The 25,926-nt window shown below is 41.2% G+C and overlaps 1 protein-coding gene across 2 annotated transcripts in view; it reads right to left on the bottom strand.

Annotated features, from left to right (window-relative positions):
• The window catches only part of PHYHIPL (phytanoyl-CoA 2-hydroxylase interacting protein like), a 54,517-nt gene extending 50,181 nt beyond the window's left edge, over nt 1–4,336 (bottom strand). The window contains exon 1 of one of the 2 annotated variants that reach the window (XM_054637189.2): nt 4,183–4,336. The gene's annotated coding sequence lies outside the window, so the exon portion shown is untranslated. Of the gene's footprint in view, nt 1–4,137 lie in introns of both variants that reach the window. The other variant, XM_054637190.2, reaches the window with a different exon arrangement.
• Between the last annotated feature and the right edge of the window lie 21,590 nt (nt 4,337–25,926).

The raw sequence follows: 25,926 nt of genomic DNA, 5'->3' as shown, positions 1-25,926 counted from the left end.
CAGTTCCCATGCAGTCTTGTTAGGGAACAGACCATCCTGGGCTGGAGCAGCACAGTCCATGAACAGAAGGGCAAAAACCTTGTGTGCAGTTTAGGTACAAATGGTGGTTATGGAAGTCACCTTATCTTGTTGCAAAGCAGCCCCCTGGCTGGAGGAGCCTTCTGTAGCTGCATGTCTCTGTAGTGCCCTAAACACTAAACAATGTGTCCTCCAGCAGCCCCTGCAGGAACCCATCCCCTTGGGCAGGATGGGAGGGATGAGCTGGGCAGCTGCAGGGAGACCTGCTCCACTACAACTAAAACAATAGCTGTCTGCTATATGTTCTGTGTAAAAGTGCTCATTTTAATTAAGCTTTAATCTCCTCAATCTCTACACTAATCCTTGGTTCTCTATAATAATATTCCCACAGAGGACTCCAGGGTATTTTCTGGCAACAAACAAGTCCTAGCTGCTGGGTTTGTTCTGGTGTACAGACTCCTGCGTATCCATCTTTATATTCTAAGAAATATGTGAGGCAGCAAAAATATCACTGTTTGAGCATTAATTGGATGATAATGGCAATTTATGGATTCGAGGAGGAGAAAAGGTGCCACTAGAGTGTGTAAAGTGGGCAGCTGGCACAGTAGCTTTTGCCAACATTTGTGTCAACGTGGGAGTACAGCAATATGGTAGCTGTTAACGTTGCACTCAATAAATATCTCCCCATATGTGAAGATGTGACTAGCCTTTTGGAGGAAGTAGCTGAGTATTCTCTGTATCTGTGGCAGGATTTTAAGTGTAATGCTAACAAATCTTAGCAGGCCTTCATGTGTGCTTAAATACTGTACACATAGAATTGCTTTCTTGAAATGTAGCGTGTAGGGAAGCAGTGAAATAATAATGTAATAATTCATACATTGAATTATCTGGAGAAAAACAGTGTAATGCTCAACATGGCACTTTTTCTCAACTGGTTCAGGCCTTAAGGAAAAATACACAGGCCTGTTGTCCAGTGCATGTGACTATTTTTGTTACTAAGTGACTTGGATTCTGTATTATGTATTTGTGCATCCACAAAGGCACTTAAGTTATTTCCAGCTTTTTTCTTTTTTTTTTTTTTCTGTTAGAAATAAGAAGGACATTAAAATTATTATTTTAGGACCAAGGAAATTGTTTCCGTTACACATGAATTTGTAACTATTGGAGCTAAACAGCAAAAATGATACCGTAGATAAAAACGGCACTAGACCTTTTTGGGGTATTTTTCTACAGATATTTCTTGCCATGAGGTTTTCTCCTGTGGATTTTCTACAACACTTACACAATGATTCACTAAATTCTTTTAATAGGGGAAAAAAATCTGGTGTTAGGGTTCTGTCCTCTAATCATGTTTTGTTTTCATTTTGCCATGACATTTCTCTCTGTGAGGAGTGTGTCCTTTCTCCACCTCTTCAAAAGCCTTCTTTCCCTGCCTCTGTCCACCACTGCTACTCTTCTGTCATCCCTACACAACTATTAATTCTGAATAAATCCCACAGCCCCATTCCCTCACAAGAAATTTCTCTATAATAAAAATTTATCTTGACATCAACAACTGAGACATCATCATTCTGAAGAGTCAAACCCACTAAGACTTATAAGGATTTTTGTCTGTGAAGCCTCAAAAATCTTGATTTATAGATGCAAGTAAAACAAACAGACCTGTAGAAAATTCAAAATATATACTATGTAACAAACTGCCCAACCAAACCACTTGTAAAATCAACTGGCTATGCAGGTAGAGAAAATTTTCCATTCAGTTTTAATGATGCTTATTCCCTTTTCAACCAGCCAACAAAATGAGGATTCTACCCACAGAACATCACCCATGCATTTATTTTTACATTGGCATAAGCATAGACTGTCTTTTATGAAAGGATTTGGGAATGTAGGGTGGTGTAGGAAAAAAGACAGTATTAAATGACAGTGCTACTTCAAACTAAAATGACAAAATGCCTTACTAAAGTGCTTTGGGTACTCTGATGGACAAAAATGCTCTTTTATGCATAGGAAATTAAGTTTTATAGTTTCACATGCAAATATAAGAAGGGTCATTTACACTTTCTTACTAAAAAGCTAATGACTTTCACATTTCCTAATAAAACACTTTCAGCAAGCCTCATTAATGCAGCTATTTACATCCACAGTTATTGGCATAAACACAAAAAAAGGGAAGATACTTTCTCCACCCTAAAAACTTGAAATTTATAGCTGTAGAGAGATATCAAACAGCAACACTGTCTCACAGCAAAACGCAAGCATAAAATAGCACCTTCTGAATGGAAATGAAGATCCTGGAATGTTGCTCTGGAAAGTGAGACATCAGCAGGCTGATTTTAGCAGCAGGTGGCCAAGAAAGGCTAAGGCAGAGGTGGGTATCATTTTTTCCTGCCAGCATGGGGTCAGCCCATCACACAGGAGTGAAGAGCTCAGGGGAATGGGTGTGGATCTTCCCCAGGGAGGACAGAGGAGTGGGGAACCTGAGCACTCTGCAAAGTCACCACTTCTCTTACAGTGGAAGAGCAAGGCTGTATTGTGTTGCTGCCTCATTTGTATTTACCAAAGAGGTGGAAGAGCAGCCTCATGCTGCCATCACTAGACTGGTGGGACAGCACTGAAACTGAGGGGTGAATCTCATACTTGCTGTGTCCTGTGGTGTTCCAGTGCCCCAAGGAGAGCGGGAATTTGTGCACTCACACTTTGTTCAGAGGGGGCTGAGATCCATCCCTGTGGCTGCTGCTTCCAGCTCAGAAAGCTCTTTTTGAGCAGATCCTACCTGCTGAGTTAGGCTGGCTTGCAGCCAGTCCCTGGGTGGAGATCTGTCCTGTGGATGCTGCTGCATGGTTTGTGTGTTTGATAATGACAAGATAAGGCTGCAGCCATGGCTGTGCTGGCCAGCTGTCCTCAGCCTGCCTTCCAAATACCAAACAAGACTTGGGACAAATAGCACTGGGGAAATACTGTATAACTGCATTTTGCATGGAGAGTACTGTGCCATGACACAGACAGTGCTACTTTGGAAAAGTTTCTTCATCAACAGTAAATAATCTTGTATCAAAATAAAGACAGCTGAGACTTAATACTCTACATAACTAATTTTCCAATAAGAATTAAAATGAAGGAAAAAACCCCCAGTAAATCCAAGCATGCTGACCCATGTGAGATACATGAAAATGGAAGGTTATATTTATGAAATTTATAAAGGCAAGTACTATTTGTTTTCAAGTCAATCCCTGCTCTGGTGGGGTTTAGACTGTTAAGGGAACTTGAAGCAAAACCACTTCAGCTGCAGAGTAAAAGCACCTATTTCTTAAAATAGGTTTCAAAATAAACAGTCTGGCATCCCATCCTGTAGAGTAGAGCATTTTGCACATATATAAATGAATATATAAAATTCCACTCAGAAAACAAGGAACAAACAAACAAACAAGCAAATCTTTATCCTAGAGCATCCGTGAACCAAAGACATTCAAGTCCAAGAAAACAAACCATATTTGAGCTTTGTACAAATACCAAAGAGCAGGTCTAACCATCCCTTCAGAAAAGGGCACCATCTCTTACATCTTATTTCCAAATCACATACATGTTCTCCCCTCTTCCAAAAATAAATTTTGAAAAGTATTCATTTCATGGAAACAGCCATATTCTTTTAAACAAATGGGAAACCTGATGGACTGGGATGCAGCGAATCCCTTATTTGCTGATTTCAGGAAGATATTTCTGATTTTGAAAATTGGTTTTAGAGAGCTTTCTGACTTCATGGCTTGGGAGAAGATCAATAATGTAGAAAATGCAATTGTATGTTGATAAATTCTGGAGATTAGTGGGAATCAGACAAAATAAATGTAAGTCACATATCTGAAGAAAAATACATACTGTAGTTGTCTTCATAACATGGATATTCCCACTCAACTCCCTCAGTCACTGCATACTCAGGATTGCATCAAGCCCTTAATTGTACAGTAAATTCTCTTTCTCCTCCCCACAGCATCACCACTCCCTAGTTTCCTCATATCTGAGCATCCCGTTGAATCTTATTTTCCCTTCAGGCAGTGGATCCAAGCCCCTCCATCCCAGTTTCCCTGCTCTCTTTAGCCCCTTCCTTTCTCAGCTGCTCACCTGTCTCCCAGTTCCTCTCCTCCCTGTGCCCCAGCAGAGCTGTACCTCGTGCCCAGGGTGCCCGTGGGATGCTGGCTGGGAGAGCTGCTGTCCCTCCTGCAGGAGATGGAAACTTCTCCTGGGCCCTTCCCGTCACCGAGGGCTCCGCACTGCCCTGCTGCTGCTCCTCCCCCAGCTCCTGCCAGTCCCCTCGTTCGGACTCAGAGAAGAGAGGTTTTGTTCAAACTTGTGTTGGGGCCTCATGAGGGAATGGTCCTGCCCACTCTGGCCACCTGCCAGACTCCACAGACACCTGAAGGGAAGGGTCAGTAAGGATCTGGGATATTACTGTTCCTGTCCCAAAGTCAGATGGGCATGAGCTGTGAGCTCTGAAAGCACAGTTCCTACCAAAATCCTTGTGCAGCCAGTGCTCCTGGTAACCTCCCGGTACCAGAGCTGGGGAGGCTGAGCAGGGGACAGGAGGAGGTGGCTGCACAGCCAGGCTTCCCCTGCTGCCACTGTCATCCCATTTGCATTGCAGGGAGATGATCTGGCTGCCTTTGTGTGGCCCTTTGGCTGGAGCCCAGCAGCATTTCTGTGCCACTGCTCACATTGTACTGCAGGAGTATAAACACAGGCTTGTCCACAGTGCTCTCAACAGCTCTGGAGGAAATCCATGATTGCCCAGTGTCAAATAGGCCAGAGAAGCTGGGCTTTCTTACAGCAGCTACTGTCCTTATCCTAATACCCTGTCTCTTGTAGGAATGTGGAAATTTGCTGGTATGAGAGAAATAGGACAGCATGATGTTACTGTGATAAATATTCAGGGCTTGATGCTACAAAATTTTCATTAATGCTCCACTATTTCTAAAGACTCAGACTGGCCAGTGTTTAACATTTCTCAAGACCATGCCAAGGTGCCACAGAGATAAATAACTGAGGCAGAAAATATATAATGTTTGAGAAGAAAAAAAAGAGAGTTGTTTGTGTGAGAAGAAAAATTATTTTGATACCAGAAAATAACATCTCAACCAATCCTTTCCCTATACTATAAATATTTAAAAGCGTAAACTATGTTATCAATACTGTACTCCTTCCTGTCCAATTTCTCGTTGACAGAGAGAATAATCCTGGAAAACATAAAGACAAGATCTTTCATCTACCTAGAAATCTTAGTACCCTACTGGCTAGGCACTCTATATGGGCTATTTATATGAGATACTGGACCATTATGCTGATTTTGCATGGATTTGTGTGAGCATACAAATTTCCAGGCATAAGAACACAAGAAATAGATCAGAAAAAATCATCAAAGTTGGTCCTCTCCAAGCTTTGAGATCTTTAGGCTGGAAATAAATTCCACTGCACTTCCTGAATTTAATGCACTAACTTGAAACCCTCTGGCCTTCCTGGCTGATCTTGCTGCCTCCTGCAGCCCCAACTGGACAGGCACTGGTCCAGTCTGCCACAAACATGGGGTGTCCACCTCCCCCTGGGCAGAGCTGGAGCTCATGTTGCTCCCACAGGGAACTCTGGGGAAATTCCAGCAGCTTTAACAGAAGCTGGTGTACATGTTACAGCCCCGGATGATGTGGGCTTTTTTCATTTCTGTGTTATCACTCAGGCAGAGCTGCTTTGCCCAAGGGAAGCCCTTTCCTGTCGGTAGTGAGTGGTATCTAGGAAAGCATGGGTGTGCAGGCAGGACCTCCATCTGCTCCCCTTTGCCTGTCCCACAGTGCAGCAGGCAGAGGGGTGAGGCACACACAGGAACACTCTCAGCTGCTGCTTCACTTGTCTGAATCTCAACATGGCATTTCATGAATCACCCCTTTTCCACAAAGACAAAAGCAGGATTTTGCTGCTGACTTCCCTAATGCTGCAGAGACCAGCTGATTAAACTCTTTGGAAATGCATGTAAATTATCTTTATTGCACTGACTTCAATGAAGCTAGACAAACTTACACCCACTAGGAAACTTATCCTTATGTATTAGTTTCCTGCAATGTACAACTGGACAAAGAAATACAGCTACAAATGTAAATAAGAATATGAAAGAAAAAGAATCTTTCTTTTTCCTAGAAGCTGTTACCCCATCAGATTTCCACAGGACTGTAAAAGTCTTCAGGCTACAGACTTTATTCTCTCTACCTTTCACCTGAAATTAATGTTGTTTTAAACAAATGCAATCTTTATAATTTTTCCTATCCCAATTCAGTTACTATTTCCTGCTCTGCATTTAATTCCTAATAAGAAATTAAATATGTACCCTGATTTTCCTTTTGAATTACCCAAATGTTAAAACTCTGCTTCTGTGGCAAAGAGATGGCACTCTGATGAACAGAGCCATCTACAGAAATCTTTTTGATAATGGTGTCCTTCTTTCAAATCCAAACATTTCCTTGATGTAGAATACAAATTGAGCTCTAGTGTATAAGTCAGCTAGGATTTCAAAGTTGGCCTTTATACTTTGCCATTAATTAATTCCGTCCAAGAAATTCAAACAAAGATACAAACAAAAAAGTTCCCTAAATACATTACATAAGGCATTCAGAATATTCTAATTCATTCCCCTCCAGGAACACAGCAGAGTCAAAGAATAGTGTACACAGCATGTTTGGACTGTATAAAGAGCACTAGAAACTGTAAGAAGAGTTTAAAACCCATTTATTTAAAGCTCTCCATTATAAGAGCTATTGTAGAGTGTTTGCTAATCAATCTACACTTCTGAGTTCTAAACAATTGCAGGCTAAAGGAAGTGTGCTTTTCTTCACTTTCAGATTCAGGAACAAAGTTTCCTATTAAAAGGGAGGAAATGCAAGCAGAAGGCAGAAGACCTCTTCCAAAACTTACTGGAACTTCTGAGTAGTTTAAATATTGGCTAGAAAGTCAGAAACTCTTGTTTGTGATCTGAGAAAGAGACATTCTTTCCCAGTACACCCCATGAACAGCTTTAAGTCAGGTAGAACAAGTGTTTTCTCTGATACAGTGAGGAAAGCCTCCAAAATCAGGGGAAACTCATACAATTTACTTTGAAATTTTTTAAAATCTCATTTTCTTGGAATTATCACAACATGACTAAATCAGAAGCTGAGAATATGGGTCAGTGGTCAGTCAGCATAGTGAGATCTTCCAAACTGAGTAATCAAAAATGGTTTGCTCTTAGCAGTAAGTACAACAGCATAAAGTGAGAACAGAGCAGCTATGTCTGCTCAGCCTGAAAGTACATTAAGAGTTTTCTTCTTCTCAAGATTCACTTAGTTCAGCTTGTATAGAAACACAAGGGAGACTTATCCCCTCACACCTTTGGTACAAAACTTCGTAGTATTCGTTCACCCGAAAACCAGATCTGTTAGATGGGGGAAGAGGCAGAGTCACAAATGCAATGTCAAAAAGTAAAAGAAAAAAGAAAGTGAAAAGCAAGCTTTGCGGTGCTCCCCACTAGCCCACAGATGACACCTCCTTCCTTGTCACTCCTGTGTGACAATTTCTACAAAAGGCCACAGAGCTTAGTTGATACCACAGTGCTATAAGTACCATTAATTTCTAAGAGATTTCCCTAGGCCATTATCTCCTACTCTTAGCTGATTATTCCCTGGAGCCCAGCTCACAGAACACTAATTTGTGCTAGGATCTTGTATGGTCATTGTTTTTGTGCTGCCCATTTCATTATTTTCCTGTAATCTTATTTACTGTCCACTGAGACCTAGGAAAGTCCCACACCAAACTGGATACTTTATAGGACTAAATTCCTAACACTTAATTGTGAACATGCTGCATGACAAAGCCAATATTTGACATCTTCTTCACTTTTTATTTTGTCACAGACCTACAATAATGCACAATCTCAAAAGAATTTTAAGTTACAATAATTTGCACCATTGCCTGAGACTGAGAAGATGCAGCTCCTGTAAAGGACAGAGAACAATTCCAGTGCCTATGTGGGCATAGAGAAGCATATATATTTCTATTTTTCTTTGGTCATGTTTGATAACAAAGACTATATTTTCATCATGTAAATTTTGAGGGATTTGAGGGTTGTGTTTAACATGCACTATAATTAGTGCAAGCTGTTTAAATACTCACCAATGCTCTTTAGGCACTGAACCACAGGCTCTGAAAGGCAAAAAAAGAAATAATTTCACTTACATACTGTAGGAATCAGCTACTGGGAAGAATTTAAATTGAACTGGGAGCAATCTAAATCAAAACCAAGAAAAGATCAATGATTTCCCTCTTTCCTCCCTATAATAAATGCCAAATGTCTGGATTCAGTCTTTTTAGTCCACCTGGAAACTGAAGACACAACTAAAACCATACTGAATGCATTTTCTCCCTCACCTAAATATCCCAAACCCAGAGGAAGCTGATGCCTGCATTCTCAGAGCTTATCTATCTGCAGGGCTTTGTAGTCTCTCATTCAAGAATTTGGATTTTCTCTGAGATATGTGGCTTGGAAATGAGTCTGGCACAATATAATCTCTTTTGTTATGTAATTGGAAAACTTCATATCTTCTTTTAATATTAACATGGGTTTCAGAGGAAAGAGTAAATTCCACTTTTCTTAAGGAAACAAAGCCCATCTGATCCCACATCTTTGCAATGTACAGACAGATATCCAGGCATGAGGAGCAGGCTCTGCTGATTGTCCATGAAAAGCAGCATCATGGGATGCTATCTGTATTTTTATTGTGACTACAGTTTACAGACACATATTCTGGTGTGGTGACAGATGAATAGTTCCCCAGCACAGCGTGGGATGATGGCCCATTATACAGCTAAGGGTCTGTAAGGAAGGTTTCCATGACAGCATTCTGTGTATCACTGGTATTTTGGAAATAACATTCAGCTTTGATCTCTGACTTCTACAGGTTTTACTGTTCCCATGAAACATTATATTCAAGCAAAAAAAACCAACAAAACAAGCCAGGGCTAGCATGAATATTTTACATAGAGCCAGGGATGCCTGGAAGTGATATTCCTGTGATAAACTGTAGAGCTAAGTTATAAACCACAGAGCTATTTGTTAAATGCACCTATTAAATATCTTTAATTACCTGTTCTACTCTCTGGCCAGTAACCATTCTGTCTTGGGACTTATTCTAAAGTTTTATAGTCCTTAATAGGTTCAGACAGCTGGCATTTCCAGCCTTCTGTCTACATTAAAATATAGGATTTTTTTGAAAATAAAAACTGATTCAAAGCCCCAGAGAAGTTAGCTTCAATCCTGGGCCAAAAAAGGGCTTTTCTATACATTAAAACATGATGGTTTTTATGCTCCACAGAGCTGAGGATGAGTTTAGCACTGAATGACAGGGGAGAGTTGGGACAGGAAGGGCCTTAGGAATACTTCACATTCAGATGTTCATAAAAGTTGTTCCAAGTAAAGTTATAATCTGTTCTGCAGCTGTTTATTCCTCTACATTTGGACAGGAATTTCCAAGGGGTCTGAAGGATCTAGATGCCCAGTTCCTATTGAATTTCAGCAGCATTCCACCCCTTAACTCCAGTGGGCTGCTCTGAAGGCTGTGAGACATGAAACACAGCCTCTGTAATGAGTTTAAACAAACAATGGGGATCTGTGGTTTTTCAAGAACAAGGCCACAATCCAGGTCTTATATGTAGCACAGGGAGAGGTCCTGTGCAACTTTCTGCTGGTTTGGAAATGAAGACTTTTCTCAATCCACACATGACTCCGCTAAAGCAAAATACACTATCACATTATGCATATCTGTCTGTAAGCATTTACTTACAATTTATATACAATAAAGTATCTAACTGGCTGAAATCTGCTTAAGGAGCTTTTCTCTTAACCATGTAAATTTCAAAGCACAGAGAAAATTGCAGAAGGATTTTAATTGTATACAAGATCTGAGCTTAGATAAACCACCTACATGGCTTTTTAATCTTTTGTGGGCAGCCAGTTCTTCTTAATCAGTGTAAAAAAGAATTCAAAAATAAACACAAACACTGAGTGACAATACAAAAGCATGGATTTTCTAGCACATTTGAACACGGCAAGAAAAAAATATCTCTGATAAGGAAGAGAAGATGTAGTGTTTCCAAAATGCAGCTTTTATTAATCAATTTCCCCACATTTTTAGAGGATTATGAATAAAATCTGAAGATGGAGAGAAGGAGGTGGTCAGAATTCCTCAGCTGTGCTCTCATGGACAGAGAGGAGACCTATTCACATTGTCCATTCCTAAAGTAAATCCCAAAGTGTTTTTCTGTATCAATGTCAGGCAGGAGCATGAGCCTCTGGTGTCCTACTTTTCTGCATGCTCCTCCATTTCAAGCTCCAAATAAGCCAATAAAATATACCAGTGAATGTTTCCATCCTTACAAATATTTTCAATTGTCCTGCATCCTGTCAGGAAAGCAGTTTTGCTGGGGCAGGGTAAGGAAATGAGCCTTTTGCTCCTGTTTTAAAAAATGCACTGATCTAACTTGTGAAAAAGTTGGGTGTAAAGGATTACCTGATGTCCTTTGATAACAGGCAACGAGAAATCAGAGCTTCCACAGGAATCAACAAGAGCAAGATGCACTGGTAGCACCACAGTTAAACCAGCACAGAACTTGGCACTGAGCCATGGCACTGCCTAATGATTAACACAGGATTTTACACATTAATTTGTGTGAGACACCAGGGCTGGGAGAAAGTCTAAGGCCCTTAGCACAACCCTAGCAGTGAGGGTACTACATGTGATAGAAATTTGTTGCTTCTCTAAATTTACAGCAAAGGAAGGGGTGAGATGGAGGAAAGCAATGTTTAATCTTCCTAAGGGTTGGGTAGCATGCTCAAGAGACACACTTGGCTCTGGTAGCTTTCTTCAAAAGGAAATGTTGTTGTTCTGAACTTGTAGCCAGCTCTGCTCAGCTACTCACCTGCTTTCTATCCACAAGTCTCATCTTAGACTTGTTTCATATTCTTTGAAAAGGTCTTAGGTTAGACCATGGCACTAATAATGCCAGGGCTGTGGGTTCAATCCCTGTATAGGCCATTCACTTTAGAGTTGGACTTGATGACCCTTGTGGATCCCTTCCAACCCAGAATATTCTGTGTTTCTGTGATTTGGAGAAGTTTGGTCCAGGGAAGAGTAAGTCTTCAATTTCTGAGGAATGCTAGTAGTCACAAGAAGAAGTGATGGTAAATTACTTGATGGGATGCACCAGGAATCTGTGTAACTGCATGTAGGGCTGTTCATTGCTACCTCAGCTCATTTATCAGGTCCAAGCAGCACTCACTTCCATAGGAAAGGGTTGTTACTTTACAAAAAAGAGCAAATGAAGAGAGGAAAAAGTGCTGCTCGACCACTGTCTTCCCTATTTTTCTCACCAGGCTATGTTTATTCTTTGACAGTGTTCCCTATCCTCATCTTAAGTACAAGATAGCCAGGTTGAGGACAACATGCATGTAGGCATTTGCAGATTGTTTGGGCTACAGAAGCTGGAGAATTTCCCAGGTAAGCAGGCACTCTGAGCCCACAGAGAGGGCTGGCACTTTGCCCTGCATCCCCAGCTCCAGAGACCCTCCTCACATAGAGGGGCACGTGTTACGTGCCCTACAAGTCTGACAACTGGCTCCTCTCTGTTCCAGTCTTCTTGGCAGCATCACTTTGGAAAAAGCATGGTACAAAATGTGGGATGACAATCAAACAAACCTACAGTCAAGGGCAAAACAATAGCATGTCAATAGTGACTTTTGATGATAAGGTATTCCCAACCCAGACAATCTGGATATGTAACTTGCTCAAGCCAAAGTCAGAAAATAAAAATGAAATATGAATTAACAAGCTGTGAAGGAAGCCAAAGAGGATTTTTGACTTTCTGCCTTTCTTGATCTCTTGGCAGCTGACAAGCTTTTGAGTTGGCAGAGGCTGCCTTACCTACCAGGACTGTCCAGCACAGGGAGGGCTGAAGGAAAGCTGCAGAGGGTAGGTACAGGAAAAGGGGCAGAAAGAGCAGCACTTTTCAACAAATTAGAGCATGGAAGTGTACAAAGCACTTAGATACCTAATTTTAAAAATTGTGTGTCATGGGGAAGTAAAGATAGATGCATCTTGGGAAGAGTTTTACTTCTGCTCTGAATGTGCTGGCAGCATGATATTGTGCACTTGGCAAGTTTCCCTAAAATCAAAACCTTAAATCAATGGGCAATATATGCCAGTATTTCTTCAGCTCAGAGATGGGCTTCTCTTCTAGGTTTCCTTTTTAAATCTTTTCCTTACTGATGAAAATTTCAAGGAACTTGGGCTGTAGAAAATACATTGCAGACCCCCACTTTTAAACAGATGCCATTTTATAGAAGCTGGTAAAGTCTGGGGCTCCCTGGTTGTTTTGCTTTCTCTCTCTGACTGCAGTGAAACCCAGCTATGTAACATCTGATGCCTACAATTCACTCATCAGCAGCTATTCTGCTTTTTTTTTCTTCCCAAAGAGAATACCAGGCAGCTCTAATCAGAGTTGATGTAGATCAATGTGAGCTTTTACTTTCATTATATTTAAAGGGACATACGATTTATTGATTTGCGTATCAAATTTTAGCACACGTGTTTTCTCTTTTGTCTACAGTCAATGCAGCAGATCTGTAGATCCAAATGTCATGCAGTACAAAACCAGAGGAGTATCATGAAGATGATTAGGCAAAGATATTGGCATAGGACACATTTATGTTATAATTTCAAGTTTTCAATATGCAAAGATGACTGCTTGAGTGCAAAGTTAGAGCCCTGAAAAAGCATTAAATCTGAATGTCCTTGCTCTGTGGGGGTTTATAAAATGGCTGCTTATTTGATTTAAACATTATGCCCTATTTTTAGATATTTAAAAATGATTTAAAATTAAAAGCTAATTTATCTTGTGGTGTTGATAATTAGTTGAAAAAAACAAAGAGCTGGTTTTTTTTAAACAAAGAAAAAGCCCACATACTGTGCTGCCATATATCCTTTCCTTAATATGCCTTTTTCTTCTTGTTTTTCCTGAACAATATGGTCCAATCATACATCTGACATAAGCTTATCACTAGAGTCAGGAATTAGGTAGTATTCACCTCACTGGCCATGAACAGGCATGCACATGTTAGAGATTCAGTCTGACAACTGCCTAGGCTCCCTCTACAGTCCAAGAAGCAGGAAAGGCACCTCATTCTTACTCCATCCCCAGCTTGGGGTCCTCTCCAGGGACCAGCTCCACCTACACAGCTGACCTTGGCTACTTAGCTGAAATTTGTAAAGCCAAATACAAAAGATTTGGGTCCCAGCTGCAGTGAAAGATGCTGCTTTTACTTAAGATCAACCCTGCTTAATTTCACAGGTCTGACCCAGCCCCAGTGCCTCCCTTCAGCAATGCATTACAGGTTACTTCCGTAAGATTAGAGCATTCTTACTGTCAGGCAAAAGCAAAAGGGACTTGCTGAATCATGTCCTCAGTCTAAAAGAAATACTGATGTTCACTTGTTAAACCCTATAAATTATATAACATTCTTTATGGGGTTAACTAACACAGTATTAAGGACAGAGCAAACTGACAGCTGTAGTGCCTCTAAGAGAGGAGCTTTTAGCACCTTTGACCTGTCCTGCTCCTTTCCTTGAACTGCAGAAATATCATTCATATTTCATTCCCCTTGGAAGCAGGGAAAAAAAATATAGAATATAAGTTAATATTTATGAGTGACAGCATGATTGTCCACTAAGGAGGCATCATCAGGCACTAGTAATTAAATTTTTCAGGGCATAATGTACATCTATCATATGTCTCCTGCATATTAGCAGAGCTGAAGCTGGGGACAGAGAATACCCAGAGTTTTGCTTTTGCTGTGTGAATAAAGGCATGATCCAATGTGAATGACTCACTGCTGTTGTGTAAGCTTGTAAGCATCTTTGCGTGAAAGATGAAGGCATTTTAGATGAGCCTGCTCGAATCAGTGCCATCCTCCCAAGCTTGAGAACATCATTCTGAAGAACACAGACTTGAAATGCAACAAGATCTGAGCTACAGTATTACTGGAAAAGAAATCCACCAAAGATCAGCTAAGAAGTATTCGTTAATTCAATTTAAAATTCAGCTTGGCCATGGAAATGCCTCTGGTCAGGATCCTTTTGAACCACTATGCCAGTCATGCAGCATTTCTGAGGAAAAGTGTGGTCATTTTAAGTCCATTTTAGGGAAATGGTAGGTCTAAAACACACACTAAAGGGAAGTTAAGTTTCATGGTAATATTTTAAAGAATTTGTTTCAACAATAGCAGATTGATCAATTTCTTTAGTTCTTATTTGCAGTTTTAAAGGAAACTTTCTTTCCCTGCCTCCAGTTTTCACTGAACTTGACCCGTCAGGATGAATGTGTGCTCATATGAAACCCCACAGCAAGGCTGTCATAGGCTGGCTACCAGCCCTTGCTGCTGCCCTCCTCTGCTCAGCCATAGCAGCTGCTTGGACAGCCAGGAGAGGAGAGGAGCTAGCCCAGGAGCCCACAGATGCCCTGCCTACTCCAAGACCCTTTGCTCTGTCTGTGGCTGCTGGCTGTGCCCCCATGTGTTGCCTGATGCATCTAGAGGAGCTACTTGGCTCCCAGGGTGGCACACACCCTTTGCCTGGGACATGGTGGTGTGTACAGAGCCTGGGAAACAGGGAGGGGTAGAGGTGTCCCATTTACAAGAGCTGGTACATTCCTTTGTCACAAGACTGAAAGTACATATGGCCTTTATGCACTCAGAGCTGTTATTTCTGGCACTGGTTCCCACTATCTCACCACTCCTGGAAACCATATTAGCAGGTACTGCACGGATTACATCAATCACAGCCAAACATGAAAAATCTTGCAAAAAATTTATCATCTTGCCTATGAAGTCTTGCCTAAGGGACGACACAAAGAAGATAATACAAACTTGAGAGGCAAAACTTGTTTAGCAGGCCCTTGTTCTTTCCTCATCCAGGACAATGTGGTGAGCTCTTTGCTTCCCTGGGCAACTGCACTGAAGCTGGAACACTTCCCTCACACAGCCCAAATGCCGGTTTCCATTTTTTAGAGCTACATAATTCGATTTGCTCTGGTGGTTCAAAAGGTCAGTGGGGAAGGGCTCCCGTGGAGAGGAGAGCAAGCAGCTCTCACTAACAAATGGGTGCTTGCCTTGGAAAACAGCACATGTCTGTTCACATCATCCAAACTGCTAAAACATCCCACTGAGAGAGAGCCTGCCACAGGAGGAGACTTGACAGATCTTTCGGTCACCAGGAGTTACACAAACATGAGCCAGAAAAAACATTTTGCTCTTTAAAAGGGAATCATTATATATAGTGCTTGATAAAGTTCATTCTACTAATTTGTGGATTTGGGAAGGAAAACAGGACTCAGTTGTTTGAGGAAAGCATTCAGATGTAAAATGTGACTTCAGCTCGGTGGTGGTGTTGTGACAGGATAGAGACAAAAGGATATTCAAAACACACAGCTAGGAAAGGGGGAAGAAAAGCTGAATCCCAGCTGCCATGTAAGGACAATCATGGTGTGTGAGTTGGAAGGGAACCACCCAGGTCCAAGTCCACGTCCAGGGCAACAATTAATACAAAGGCAGCAGTTCTTGTAAAATTTCAGATATGCATTGCTGAGGTAAAGCAAAAGCATTTTCAGAGCAAATGAATAAAGGTAAAAAATACATTCCTTTCCACAAACAGAGCAGGTCAAAGCAGTGTCATTCCACAAGCACAATGGATTGCAAGAAATGTTTCTCAGAAGTACTGTCCTGCCCTGCTCCCACTGGAGTGAGAGAACTCACTGAGGGAGAAGAATTAGATCTATACAGGAAGCATCAGTCTGCCACAATAATACAGCATCTCTTGTCACAAAGGATTTGAAAGATATTTAACATGCAGTGTTAACAAGACCATTCAGCTACCAATGAATAGGAGCATCTTGATTATAGCACAACAAGAGTCGGGCCCTGGGCCTGAAGGCTCTGCAGGGGTGGGGCAGGAGAGCCCAGGCACATCCTCCTGGCACACACACTGTGCCCACTCTGCTGCCACTGGTCACCCTGGCTGCACTGGGGGCACCCCAGCAACATCAGCACCACCTGGAAACCTGCACAGAAACCCTCAGTGCTTTCACCTGCACGCACCTCACTGCTGAGGGAGAATTGTGAGCATGGCAGATGTTGGCCCTGCTGATCTGTAGCTCCTGGAAGCACTGAGAAAGGAGGAAGGGAAGGGAAGTGCCAAATCCACATTGACTGGCAGACAGTGACATCCTTGGTGCTGTATAATCCTTCTGCTGACTCAAAGGTACACCAAAACCCAGCTGACCATATGAGTTTTGTGAATAACTGCCCTCTGGACATGGTTTATAGAAGAACTGTGTGGAATAGTACATCCCAGAGCACCATGCTGGGCATAACCTACCAAAGAAGCTGCACTACCTGCTGAGCTTGAGCAGACCCAAAGAAATTATACCTGAATTTACCTGTAGGGCACTCTCAGCCTTTTGAGCCCTGTGCTTAAAATGTCTGTTTATGACCTGTTCCCCTCCCACCCAACATAAGAGGAGATAATTAGTATGAAAAAGACAGATGCTGGTAAGAGAATATTGTGAGGTCAAAAATGTTTTATACATGTGGCTGAAAAAATAAAAAGCAGTTACTAAACTGTGGTTTACATAAAGTGCTCTTGGCATTATTTTTTTTAAAGGCACAGCAGTCCTAGAAATACTCAAGTTGGGTGGTCAGTATTTTTGTTTCAGTTTCAAGCAACTGGTGGAAAATAGGAACAGACAGGCCATGAAAGAATTAAACCTAACTTTGGCTGCTTTTCTGGCAAGAAATCACTGTTCAGCCTGAAAATGTTGCCATAGTCTACAAGAATAAAACTGCAGATCAAATGGTATCTCACAGTATGTGTCAGTTTTAATGTACAAGGTCTTTATCATGAAGCAGAACTAGGAAAAAAACCCCAAAACCACTGAGGGCATTGGGGCATTTTTTTTTCCCAGACAGTAACAAAAGTCCTGAATGGTGCTATTTGTGGTTTGTGTCTCTGCATCAGGAACATGTGAATTTTGGCTTGTAATTATTCAGACACAGGACAGGGAGTCTGAGCCAAGGATAGGTTTTATTTCTGCTCTGAAACTGCCTTTCATACTTTCTTGAGATTGTTGAGGAATGGCCCTCAAATTCTGGAGTGATACTCTGTGTTCTTAGATCAATGTGCAAATACATTAGGAGGAAAATTTTGTCAGAAACCACCTTTAATCACTTCACTCACTTTCAATCTTGCACTTCACAACTTTACAAATAAAAAAAAAAAAAAAAGTGTTTCTAACAGCAGGGATAGCAAAGTCCTTGAGAAATGACCCAGGAAAGAAACACTGCAGTGTTTAAAGAGAAGCTTAAACAAACATATATCATAAATGTGTTTAAAGCTTCAGGAGCTCAGCTGGAGCTGCTGCTTTGCAGCTGGGGAGGCAGAGCAGAGATGGCTGTAAGGCTGTCCAGCAGCACTTGAAGGTGAGGGAGCCCAGTATCTCCTTTTTCACCCTCACCAAGGCAGGAACTTTGGCTCATGTGCTGGGGGAAGTCCCAGAACTGACAGCCCCTAACCAGCCTAACCTGAAAATTTAGCCCAACCTAGAGGTGTTTTGCTCATTATAACAATAAAAATCAAAGGAAGATTAACAGGAGAGGAATCACCTATCACCACAGGTTATGGGATGTTCAAAAAGCTTTGTAGGTTCAATTGAGTTCAAAGCAATGTTTGCTACCCTGCTGACACAATTGGTTTTCCTGCTTTCTTGTTTTGGGTATTTGTGCTTCAGCTGCAGCTCTGTCCCTTTCCTGCACAGTGGGCCATCTCCCTCCATGGCTGTATTCCAACAAAAAGAAAGCATGTACATGGGAAAAATGACAAAATTCTACCTTGTCCCCACAACCTTTCATCTAAAGTCTCGATTGTGTGCAAGAGGTACCAAATGCATCCAGGCAGCCATTTTCTGCACTCACAGCACAGTCAGGGCTTCTGGGTTTCTAGAGTTCAGCTGTGGTTGATTCTTCATAAATACTGCTGAGTTCCCTCCTCTGCCTGCAAAGGGACAGCTCTGTGTCCTCATTTTCACTACTAGGATGTTTTTTGAAAAACTCACCATTATTTTGTACTTTGAAAACATGTTGTCTCTTCAAGCATAAAATTTTGGCACAGATAGACCCTGGGGCTTTTATACAGTAAATTGATCAGATTATTTTGTTTAAAACTATTGTTCTGAATACAATTAGAATTTCTGGCTCTTGGACTGTGTTCATTTTGGCCTCATCACAGCTAAAATTCTGACTTGAAGCCCGTATAAATATTTGCCCTTTTAGCATTTATTTTGATTCTAATCATACTCTTAGTTTGGTTGACTTTTTTTAAAGAAGAAAATACATATAGATCAGATTAAATAGATCCCTTTGCTACAGTTTTGCCATGAATGTCTGTTCTGCAGAGCAAGATATCAATGCCAGATTTTTCCAGCAACCTCTGTAGACATTTACTCTACTGTCCTGTAATTGCTTTAACATGTATTTTCCTGCACAAGCTAACTATTCACCATTAATTTTATTATCAGGAAGACTCTGCCTAATGTTCAAACTCCAGAAATTTCTACACTCATTCGTGTTTACTTAAATAGCCCAATCAGTCTTAGCAAATTTATACTGTGCTGTGCAAACAGGCTGACCTCCAGCACCAGAGCCTTGCAATGAAACCCCAGCTGGCTTGAGGCATGTACCCCAAGCCTATTCAGAAGAGATCCATTTCAGCCTTTAAGCACATGGACCTCTGACACTGATTTATCCAAGAACAGTGTTTTCCTGTTCACTTCTGGAGGCAGATTTGGATAAGAGGAATGGCTGGTAAATTAATATATGTCTGGCTTATAAAAATGGAGTTCAGGTTTTTCTAACCAAAAAAAAAATCCATTTTTGGAAGGACTTCAGCCTGTGGACTGACTCTCCCTACATTCCCAGGTGTGCTTTGGCATTTTGTGGTGAACTAACCCAGGACAATAAGACGGAGCCTTTAAACTCAGCTTGCCTGGTTCAGCTGAATAATTTTTCAGCGTGTTCACAGTGGCAGGCACTCTCTTTTCCCAGAGTACACAACAAAAGTTAACATTTACTGCGATGCTCAGCTGCACGCTGCTGTGTGCGCTGCTCCTGAGGGCCCAGCAGGGGCACGGGAGGGGCAGGCCCAGCCAGCCCCGGGTGGAGCCGCAGCCCGCGGCAAGGAGCGACTCCCGTCTGCGCACACCGCGTGTGCCTCGTGGAGCACAGCACGGTGCTTGAGACCACCTCATTTGAAACACTGACACAGAAATTTATCACGATTAACATGAATTATTGCCTGCCTCGCCAGTTTCTGCAGTGCAATGGAAGGTTTATTGTGGTCAGGACAGAAACACTGGAAAACCTACAGTGTTGCTTACTCAGAGCAGCTGCTCTGCAAACACGCACGACTCAGGTGATCTGGCTTTGGGGTTGGAAATGCAGGGCTTTGCAGAAGGCACAAATCCCAAAATTGAAATGTGAGAATCTATACACCACCAATTTCTTTTGCCATATGCCACAGGTGCATTGTGAGCTAGCTGAGATTCCCAATGCATCACTCAAGATACTATTTGGTGTCTTTGCTCTGAAAACATTTTAAAAAAACCAAAAATAAACCTCAGTACACAAGGCACCCCATTTTTACCACAGCTTTTAGGAGAGGGTGAAGGAATTTATCAGAAGCATATTTAAAGGAAGGCACAGATTTTTCTAGCTTTACAAGATTTTGGGGTTTTTTTAACAGAAAAATAAATCCATGTTTCAGTGAGTTCAACATATTGTACAATAATGAATGTGCTGGAGCTCATTATTATAGCCAGTGGTATTTCTAGTGTTCTTTACTCAATGTGAGTGTATCTATACTAGAAGGATATAAACAAAGGGTCAGATGGGAAAAAAAAAGCAGACATTATAGCCAGACCTGATTATGGAAAGCTCCAGAACTGAATCCAGTGACTTTTTGTCAGACTGATGAATGCTATGCTGAAAGGCAGCCAGTAAGGAACTGGATACTTCTGGATAGAAGAATATGACACTTTCTTGGATATCTTTTTCCAGTTGTAAGTGACTGTTACTGTTAAACAGTCCTGTCTTAGTATTTGCATTCATCTGGCTGCAGCTTCCAGCTGATGATCTTCCTCATGCCTGCCTCCACTAGATTCAAGAGCCCATTAGAACCCATTAAAGTATTTATATGCTGTAATCAAGCTGCCCCTCAAGCATCTTCCTGATGTACTGCATAGATTGAGCACCTTAAAAAAAGCTCTCCCTGGAAGGCATTATCTCTAGCCCTCAAGTGAGTCTGGGAGTACTTACATCACTCTGCTTGCCTCCTAACAGCTGGCTTTTTTATTTGTTTTATTTTTTAAAATTTCTCCTCTTTTTAAAACCCTGATCAGATCATCTTCCCCAATGCCAATTTACCAAGAATATACAAAACCATATCACACATTTTTTCCTAATTATTATGCCTCCTTCAGCCATCTGGGCATTTTTTTCCCCAGGGCTGAATACATATTAGCAGTTACATATGAAATATTGTCTCAGTTGCCTGTTACATCCAGCAATAGACACAGCACCCCTTTCCACAGCTGTAGCAGTCAATCCTTGTTCCTAAAGATGAATTTTTCCATTGAATCACTCAAACAGTTTAGGAAGTGGCTCAGATATTTCTGACACTCTGCTCCTCCTGTTATTTAGTATTCTACCAGTCACTGTGTAATCCCATTTTTAATGCTTACTCTCAGACTATGGAGAAACTGCACCTCCCATTGAACCTGTGCACTTTACAGACTTGATTTTGCTATGCTGATTAAAATATACACTGCAGTCAAAAAGTAAACTTAACCCAGAGGTTGAAATCAGCTTTGTCTGACCACAAGAATTACACTGTTAGACTTCAGTTCTCTCAGTGTCAGAAATCTTTTTCCTAAGATTTTTCTTGCTTTTCTATACAAAATGAGAACTATACCATTTTTATGGAAATGTCATTAAGTAAATTCCCTGCTCTTACACAATGATAGTGATTTCTGCTGCTGCTTTTTTGCATTTCAAAACTTTTAATGTATGCTGTTTGGTTTTCCCCTACTTCTTATTTCTATGTTTCTAATTTCTTACTTTGTTTTCTCATAAAGTAGAATATGCTTTTAGCTAGAACAACATTTTCATACAGCCAAGGGATACTGGCTTTTTGTCCATCTAGAAAACTCCTAGAGATCTTTGAGATTTCTCTGATGTTTTGTGTGCACACGAGTCATAGTTGTCATTATTTTTGTTCAGCCCTGATAAAGCAGACTTTGGGGGTCAGTCACCATAGACACCAGTGCTTGGGACTGGTTCTCTCTCCACTGGATCATATCCATTACTGATGTAATCAGGACATGATCATCAGCTTCTGTGTAAACACTGATTTCTGGCCCACCAAGCCATTCCTTTTGCTCCTTATAAATTACACTCCAATTGCAGCTACTGTGTTTAAAGATAAAGAAATTTTGAAATAGAAACGTGCCTTTAGAATAGGGAACTTTAATAATGATCCACTTTAGGTGCCTAAGAATTATGACATACAAGCTTAAGGGTCAAACTGGCCTCCCCCTGTAAACCTTGATCTTTTCACCACATTTTGGAGAAGAACTTGGGAAATTATGTATCATATTCTCTCATTTCATTTATGATCCACAAAAGGTTCTCCACCAGTATCTTCTGATGGGTTTTGCAGCAGTAATGCATTTGAATCAGATCTAATCTGTTCTCATTCACTAATGTAATTAATACAAGCAAAGGTCTCTATAATACCCAATTAGAAGACATGTGCATCATCAGAAAACTCATTCAGATTCATCTGCTTCCAGGCTCCTAATTTTCCCAAAATATAATCTGAACTCTGTGCAGACCAAAAGCTTTTGATAAACTTGGCAAATTAAATGGTTCCAGCTACCTCAGTGCAGATAGCTCTATTCTTCATGGCTCAAAATCCTATCTGCAAAATCCTATGAGTTAGAAACACTGTCACAGAAGAAAAAGATAAGCTGCTTATGGTAGTTGGAAAGTCATGTTAGATGACAGTGGAATTTGACTTTTTTCCTGGAGGAAATCCACATGTGTGTCAATTGTAGAAGCTAGAATTGGGTCTCCTGGTTATTTATGCAATTGGGCTAAAGAGAAAAGTCCCTGCACAAGCTAAAGCTGGGAGGGCAGCTGCTGTTTCCCTCCCTGGCAGCACAGCACAGCAGCCTGCTGGGCTTCTGCAGCCATGCCCCAACCTGTGCTCAGGGCTTTTTGCACAAGTGAAGTGCAGCTGGAAAACTGCTAAGCCAGAACCCACCAGGGAGCTTCTCTTTACTATGCCTTGGTGCAAAGCTGTGCAGTTCATTTTATGAATGACTAGTACATTGTGTGACTATTTCTATTTTTATTCCCCGTTTCAGCTGACAGATTATATAAATGTGTTGGTACAGCTTCACGTACAACACAAGAGAACTGAGTTTTCAAGCAGGTTATTCTGGAAGCTCAACAAAGGAAACAATGATCCCAGGGAAGAGCTAACGTGAAGAGGAGAAAGAGGCTCAGATCAGTGTGTGAAGGTAAGATCAGGGAGACAACATGATCTATTAGGAATGTAATTTCTGCCTGCAATTGCCTTCTTTCATTCTCAGTGCCAAGTGACACTAAGTGTACAGAGACCTGGTAAACATGCACTGAAGAGAGCAGGGAATACAAGACACAGCAATGGGCACTCACAGCCCAGGGGGGCCAACTCTGTCCTGGGCAGCATCAGGAGAGGGGCCAGCAGGTTGAGAGAGGGGATTCTACCCCTCAACTCTGCCCTTGTGAGACCCCACCTGGAGCACTGCATCCAGCTCTGGGATCCTCAGAGCAGGAAAGATTTAGACCTGTTAGAGTGGGCCCAGAGGAGGCCAGTAAGGTAATCAGGAGGCTGGAGCACCTCTTCCATGAAGGCAGACTGAGAGAGCTGGGGTTGTTCAGCTTTGACAGTGGAAATCATTGTGTGCTTTGAGACTGTGCTGCCTGACGAGCACTGAGGGTGATTTGTGTTTGAAAGCAGCTTAGTGTTTAACCACAAAAAAATGCACTGAGAATTACCTGCTTTTCAGATGAGACAGGTAAGTAGGGTGCACACAAGCCATGATGTGCAGTGCTTGTTTCTCTGGAGACTGCATCAACCAGGAAACCATTTCAGAACACCTGATGTAATGAAGTCTTCAGACAAGGACAGATGTCATCAAGCCATGTCATGGGATTAAAGTCAGAGGTTAAACTGACAGCATAAAATGCAGCAAATAGGCAAAGAAAGAGCTGAACAACCATAATAAAAACATTATAGGAGACAGATGATTTTATTGTAGCTAACAATGAACAGGAATCAGCATCTGCACTGAAGCAGAAAAAGCAGTGAGGGAACACCAGCCCAGTGACTGTGACTGCAGATTTGCTGAACTCATTGAGAGCCATGACAAGAAAGGTATAAGCACCCAATGCAAGATTAATGATGCTGCCTGCAGGAGAAGTTTGGAAGCAAAATTTGCCAAAGGAAGCAAGAACTAAAATGATATTACTTAAAATATGTGTAAGCAAAGTACATTGACAAATAAAGAGGCCCTGAGAATACCAGAGGAAGTACCCTAGACATTAGGGAAGTACCCAGACAGAAAACCCTGTATCACTGTATCAGCATTTTGCCTTGCACCAGGAATCTTGAGGGAAGGACATTGACAAATGACTGCATGCCTGGACAAGTAAATCAAGTTTTCTACTCATGTATGCCACAGAAAGCCACAGCAAAGAGGTTCTCGTGTATTTTTCACCCTGCTGTGCTGTCTGCATTTCAGCTGGGAAACCACAATTCAATTCAATAAAATGGTGAAACACTCATGCCAAAGTAACAAATTGGAAGTCCTAAGAAACAGGGTTCAGCAAAATATGTGCTGGAGCAGACAGATATCTGATCTAATTTTGAACCCTCCAGCTTTCCAAACCTTGTTTATGTATTAGCCAGAGAGGAGACATAAGGTGACATAAACATGGGGTTTGGTTTTTTCCTTTTAACATATCCTCTGATGAAAAAATTGTGATGAAATTTCTGTGCTGTAATTGGCAATACTCAAAGCCTATTTCCTTTTAGAAGTCAGTGATTAGTTGAGATATCACTCTTCTCTATGGCCCACAGTCAATCTCTAAAACAAGCTGCATGGGTGATTTTCAAGGCTGTTATTATTTTTGGCTGTTTGCAGAAATTTTTCAGCTATGATTTTCAAATTGAACTGGACACTTTCAACTGACATGACAAACTTTAGGCAGGATGTCTTGGATCCCCACCTCCTCCAGCCCTCATGCTATCTGAAGAAAAAGCTGATTTCCTTTCACAAGCTGCAGGCATGACAAGTCAGCACTCATTGCCAAGGAATAGAAAAAAACTCCTGCTCTCAGGCTAGTTCCTGATGGACAGCAGAAAAGGAATTTCTGAAAAAGCCTCCTATAAGACCAGAGGGGAAAAAAAAACAAAACCAAAAAACCTGTGTTAGTAACACAAATAAATTTGTTCTGCACCCACAAGGGAAAGAAAGCATTTTTTGCACGTCTCTTGACAATTTTCTGGTAAATGCCTTGACCCCAAACATCACAGTTTTCTGTCCTCTTACGTTCCCTTTTGGCAGGTTGAGCAGTGTGTTGGTGGTACACCCTGCTCTGTTTTGTCAATTCTGCCTGTGAATGACAGCTTGTTTCACTGGGGTGTGAGCAGCCGGTCATCTGGCAAGGACTCGCAAGGACTCCAACCCAAAAAGCCAAGCTCTTCCTAGCTCCAAGCCTGCAAGGCTTTAATGAGGTCTTGTGGAGGAGCAGCAGCTATCAGAGATTCATTAAAGATGAGGACATCCTCACACAACTACTAATTGCTCCAACTCACTAGATTGTGTTGTTTGTGAAAACTGGAGCCTGCGAAGCGATTCTCTCAATTTAAATTTTTGCAATGCTTTGTGCTTGTTTTGAAACTTTCCCACTCTGCCCATGAATCAAAGCACACAACAGTTTTATTTTCTTTTTCATAATGACGGAAGAGAGTTATTCTGCTGGGATCTGTGCATAACCCTGTCTAGATAAATATTCAGCTGCTGAAAACTATGCTATTGTTACCTTTCTGAGAAATAATGATAAGGGTATCATCAATACTATGTCCTGTCTAGTGTATAACTATTGGAATACAACCTTTCTAAATATCCATGTGGAAAATATTTTGCTCCTACAGGCCTGATTAGATTAAAAGCCTAGCCTTTTAAGGGATGTGCAAGTCACTACTGGATAAAAATTTATTTCCTCAGTGAAATTAGAAAGCCTCTAGCATATATCAGTTTTGATCTCATGAAAAAAAAAAAAATCTGTTCATCTGCTCATCTGCTCATGCTTTTTATGAATGCAATAGCTTCCAGTTTACCCAAACAGTCTTTAGTTCTACTTTGTAAATTCATTAAAATATGGCACTTGTAATTTATAACCTACCTATCAAAGTTTATGTTTGAGGGTGTTTAAATTAAGGACTATATAGACCAGAGCTATTAGTACCACTCACTTTGCTTAGAAATACATGTTAGAATCAAGCCAGTAGGTTTTACCTCCAGTGTTGGAAAACTATCTCTCAAGCTGCATTCCTACAGACAGATAACAACCTGTGAAACTGAAGCTCAAGTAATTCCATTAGAAGCATTTGGGGATAATATCAGCAAAGAATT

This window comes from Agelaius phoeniceus, chromosome 9 (genome assembly GCF_051311805.1).
Source record: "Agelaius phoeniceus isolate bAgePho1 chromosome 9, bAgePho1.hap1, whole genome shotgun sequence".
Lineage (NCBI taxonomy): Eukaryota > Metazoa > Chordata > Aves > Passeriformes > Icteridae > Agelaius > Agelaius phoeniceus.
This window is presented reverse-complemented; position numbering and strand designations above follow the sequence as displayed.